The following is a 5,743-nucleotide window of genomic DNA, read 5'->3' on the forward strand; positions in this document are numbered from 1 at the left end:
CATTGTTGTTACTTGACATGAAAGAAATTTTCCTGATGCGAAAGTGGTATGAGTCCGATGGACCATCAATGGACTTGCATGGTCAAAGCACCGCCAATTGATTTCCAGAGGCCTGATATGCAGCTTTGCAGTGAAGGCGTAAAGATGACGCCTGCCAATAAGAACTACTGCACTTCACGTCTGCTGGGGATTTCTTCGAGGTCCATACATATAAATACTACACTCATGGCGGCGAAGAATGAACCACGAGGGTGCCAACTGACTGGTGCACTGCCGTGAATCGCATATCTGTCCCATCTTTGCTGGGTTTCCTATTCATATGGGACAAATATGCGATTCACCGCAGTGCAGAACGACTTGGCGAGCGTGGGGCGCATACAAGCATGGAGAAATGTGGCCTTGAACCCTGTGTTGTGGCGTCAAATTGTTGATTCAGTGTTATCTGTTTGTTTGTAGATGTTAGATAATAACGGCCCTCCTTAGCCGTGCGGTAAGACGCACAGCTACAAAGCAAGACCATGCTGAGGGTGGCTGGGTCCGATTCCCGGTGCCGGTCTAGACAATTTTCGGATTGGAAATTGTCTCGACTTCCCTGGGCATAAAAGTATCATCGTGTTAGCCTCATGATATACGAATGCAATAATGGTAACTTAGCTTAGAAACCTCGCAGTTAATAACTGTGGAAGTGCTTAATGAACACTAAGCTGCGAGGCGGCTCTGTCCCAGTGTGGGGATGTAATGCCAATAAGAAGAAGATAAATAAATGAATGACAACTTGCAGACACATCATCTGTTTATTGATTTTAAACCAGCGTACGATTCAGTGAAAGGAAATGAACCATGACAAATTATGCTAGAATATGGTTTTCCGTCGAAACTGATACGGCTGATATGTGTTAGACGGATCGAAATCAAGTGTTTAGTAAAATAAGTTGAGTTCAGTTCCGTAGCATGTGCGTTGTAGCTTGTAGTGCAAGAAATTTGTGTTCTAGGTTATACATATCAAGACATTTTGTCGTTTCTGTTGCTATAAAATGGTGTCAGTACATAATGCTAATGCTCAGGGCCGGATTTACTTGTTTGATTTACTTGTGTGATTTGTACTTTTTGGGGCCCCCACAAGCTGTCGGCCCCGGGGCCCCTTTCCGGCTAAATCCGGCCCTGCTAATGCTAAAGTCGGGCAAACTGGGACTTGTCGTCCTCGACTTAAAACCCCTGCAACAACTCAGACACGTGAGCTATAGATGCAAGTGGACTGCTTCGGCAGCAGTGTATTAGCGCAGGCATGCCCATTGTCTGGAAGTCCCGCATGGCGTGTTACAGCAGGCTTGACTGTTTTGTGTTCGGAAGTCCCGCAAGGTGCAACACCTTCCCTGTGCGTCCTCACTGGGAAATTCCTGACAGTCGTGGCAGTTAAGTACGGCCTAGTAGCTGAGGTAGGAGTGGCATATAAAATTACTACTTTATGGTCGCCTCCGGCTTTGCAGACAAGTGATTTCACTCTGTTGCAGGACGAGGGAATACAACACTGATTGAGGACTATCTGGGTTGTGAACTACCAACTTGAGGTACCTCCTGCAAGGTACTTGGGCATCGTCTTGTTGGAAATCTCGTGGCTCAGGTGAGTGAGTGTTAGGGCACATGTAGTGCCAGTGTGGGAAGTAATTAAAGAGTTTGAGATGCATACGTCTCGAGGGAGCGCAATGCTCAATAGTTAGATACTCCCGATGTATTGCTTAATTGCAAGTAACCAGCATTCCAGGGCGTTCCGGAATGTGACCAGATGGACCAAATACCCTCAGAACACATTTTTATACACTTGTTACGAGATCATGAAGTTTCAATCATCATTCCAGTTTGTGACAGCAGCGCGTATGAACGTGCTTTTTGCTCGCGCATTTTTTCCCAATTGTTTTTTTTTTTCGTTCGCTCACTGTGTTTACGTTTTCGCTTCGTCGCGTTGGCGTTATTTCCTCCCGGAGACTCGGTGGCCAATTCGATCGCAGGAATGGAGGCGCGAGTAACCCGAGTAACAGAAATTGCAGCTCCCGCTCCTGCGCCCAAAAATTCGCAAGCTCATCGCTAAGAGGCTGAACTGTACTTTTCGGCCCTGCAGCGAGGGCGTGAAAGTGATGCCGGCAATCAAGGACCATCATCAATCCGTCGTGGAGTTTCTCAAGGTCCACAAGTATGAGTACTACACTCATGATCACCCAGGCATCCCTGCGAGAACTCCACGACATGAAAGAAGAGCTCCACGCAGAGCTCGAAAGTTGCGACCTGAAGCCAGCAGTGGTCGTTCACAAGATCGCTCGTAACGACAAGGTGAGGAGATATCGCGACCAGCTTTACCTGGTCCATCTGGAGCACGGCTCCACCACCTGGAAGGACCTGTGTTTAGTAAAATTAAATAAGTTGTGTCCAGACCGCATCGTGCTTTCGTGCTGTGCGGTTCTTTCTCTCTTTGCGGAAGGAAGTTTTTAATACTACCCGAAGCTATTTTAATTTCAACGGTGCTTCTTAGCGCTATTTGTACCCACTGATCCCGTTACGATCTTTGCAAGGACCCGTGCCTTCGTTTTACGTTGGACCCGTTTGCGGAAGTAAAATTCCGACAAGCGGTGGTAATCCTGCAGGGACACCGTTCTGGGAAAAACCTCTTAGAAGGTCACGTCTCCACGCTCAGCAATGAGTATTAACAAAAACAAGAGGAAGGGGAGTCTCTGAATTCTCCACTTCCTTCAAAGAAACAAGGTTTCAAGACCGTCCTGCCCAAGCGCGGAAAAAATAGAAGGAAGCTGGAGAATTCAGATATTCCTTCTAACTCTAATATCGGAAATAATTCTTCTCCAATCGAACTGAGCAATCAGTTCGATTTGATTAATGATGAAATTGAGCAAATCGAATCTACCTTTAGCCCAGGTGATTCGATTCATGCGAAAAAAATAAAGGATTCCGCCAATTGTGGTATCTGTTGCCGAGTTTTCTGGCTTCCGGAATGAGATTTTGAGTAACCTTCAGGGGATCAAGGTTTCATTTCAGATTGCTAGGAAGGGTGACTGCCGCGTTTTGCCGGGATCCTTTGACGATCGCAAACGTCTTCTTCACTATTTAACTGAGAAGCGCCATAAATTCTTCACATACGACGACAAAACTGAGCGATTGTTCAAAGTCGTCTTGAAAGGTCTCCCCAGTGATGACAAATCACTGGATGAGATTAAAATTGAAATTTCTCAATTACTTGGATTTTCACCAGTCCAAGTAATTAAGATGAAAAAGAAATCCCATTCTGGTACTTCCCAGAGGGTATTTTCTCAATAATTTTATTTAGTTCATTTTAACAAAAGTGATCTAAATAATATGAAAAGTTTGGCAAAGGCCTGTATTATGTCTAATGTCCGTGTTCCATGGGAACCTTTCCGCAGGCCTGGGCGAAATTCAAAACCCTACCCAGTGCCGTAAGTGCCAAAAGTGGGGTCATGGAACCAAACATTGTCACATGGATGCTAAATGCATGATTTGTGGTGGAACCTCTCACGCCAAGGACGCATGTCCTGTGAGAGAAGATTCCAATAAATTTAAGTGCGCAAACTGTGGGGGCAATCATAAATCCAATTTCTGGGAATGCCCTTCACGCAAAAAGTTTTGAATTCCCGTGCAAAATTGATGACGGAAATTCCAATCGGATCCCAGATTCGATGTGTAGAAATTTTCAAACGCTCAAATTTCGAAACCGGTTACCGGTCGAGCAATTCATACCCACCACAATTCACAAACAAATTTTGCCGCTCGTCAACGGGTAGCAAGCACTTCAGTAAATTCCAATTTTTCCAATGTACCTACGTATGCAAACATCGCTGCTGGTAGACCAAATTTCTCTTCTCAAAATGAGGTTTATACCCATGTCCCAACGGAAAATAACGGTCATGTTGCCGATTCAGGTAGCATGACTGCTTCCGATTTTGATTTTTAACTGAACAATTTGCATCACATGATTGATGCAATGTTCAAAACAAATACCATTCCTGAAGCTGTTCAGGTTGGTATAAAGTACACACAAAAATTGTTATCGGACTCCGTTTCAATGGATCCAAATAATTGTGTGAAAGTTCTAAATTGGAATGCCCGCTCTCTAAAGGGTAAGGAAGATGAATTATTCAACTTCCTTTCAGTTCATAATGTGCATATTGCCATTATAACTGAAACGTATTTAAAACCAGGACTCTCCATTAAAAGAGATCCAAACTATTTTATCTACAGAAATGATCGTCTTGACAGCGCCTGTGGTGGGGTCGCCATTGTCATTAATAGACGTATCAAACATAAATTATTTTCTTCGTTTGAAACCAAAGTTTTGAAACCTTGGGAGTTTCTGTTGAAACAAATTTTGGACAATTTTCTTTCATGCAGCCTACTTGCCTTTTCAATGCAATGGGTAGCAAAAGAATTTATTGAAAGCTGATCTTCAAATTCTGACTCGCAACAAATCAAAATTCTTCGTAATTGGTGACTTCAATGCCAAACACCGTTCATGGAATAATGCTCAAAGCAATTCCAATGGTAAAATTTTATTTGAAGATTGTTCTGCGGGATATTATACTATTCAATATCCCAATGGACCAACTTGTTTTTCTTCCAGTCGAAATCCTTCTACAATTGATTTAGTTTTAACGGATTCAAGTCAGCTGTGTGGCCAATTGGTAACTCATGCTGACTTTGACTCTGATCACCTTCCTGTGACATTTGAAATCTCACAAGAAGCCATTTATAATCCAATCAGCTCTACTTTTAATTATCATAGAGCTGATTATCATAGAGCAAACGTATATCGATAGGAATTTTGATGTTGATATTCCTCTCGATACCAAAAGTGATATTGATAATGCTCTCGTATCTTTGACAAATTTAATTGTCGAAGCCAGAGGCATTGCAGTTCCGAAATGTGAAGTTAAATTCAACTCCATTATTATTGACGACGATCTTCAGCTACTGATCCGTCTTAAAAATGTGAGAAGAAGGCAATACCAAAGAACTCGCGATCCCGCGTTGAAAGTTATTTGGCGAGATTTGCAAAATGAAATTAAAAACGTTTCGCTATTCTGAGAAATACCAACTTTGAGAATAATGTCTCGAAGTTGGATCCCAGTTCGAAACCCTTTTGGAAATTAACAAAATTCTTAAAAACCTCAAAAGCCAATTCCAGCGCTTAAAGAGGAAATAAAATTTTATCAACAAATGGCGAAAAGGCTCAAAAACTTGCTCAGCATTTCGAGAGTGTCCATAATTTTAGTCTAGGTCTCACTAGTCCAATTGAGGATCAGGTTACACGGAGCTTCGAAGACATTCTCAATCAAGAGAATGTTTTGACCCTTCGTTGGGAACCAATTTGGATGAAGTGAGATCTATTACTAGAAAATTTTAAAATATGAAAGCCCCGGGTGATGATGGTATTTTCTACATACTTATCAAAAACTTCCTGAGAGCTCTTTATCCTTTTGATTAATTTATTTAACAAATGTTTTCAATTGGCATACTTTCCAGATAAATGGAAAAACGCCAAAGTTGTTCCAATTTTGAAGCCGGACAAAAATCCAGCTGAGGCTTCTAGTTATCCTTAATCAGTTTGCTTTCTTCAATAAGCAAACTGTTTGAAAAGATTATTTTAAATAGAATGATGGTTCATATTAATGACAATTCTATTTTTGCTGATGAGCAATTTGGTTTTCGCCATGGGCATTCAACC

This window comes from Armigeres subalbatus, chromosome 2, assembly GCF_024139115.2.
Source record: "Armigeres subalbatus isolate Guangzhou_Male chromosome 2, GZ_Asu_2, whole genome shotgun sequence".
NCBI lineage: Eukaryota > Metazoa > Arthropoda > Insecta > Diptera > Culicidae > Armigeres > Armigeres subalbatus.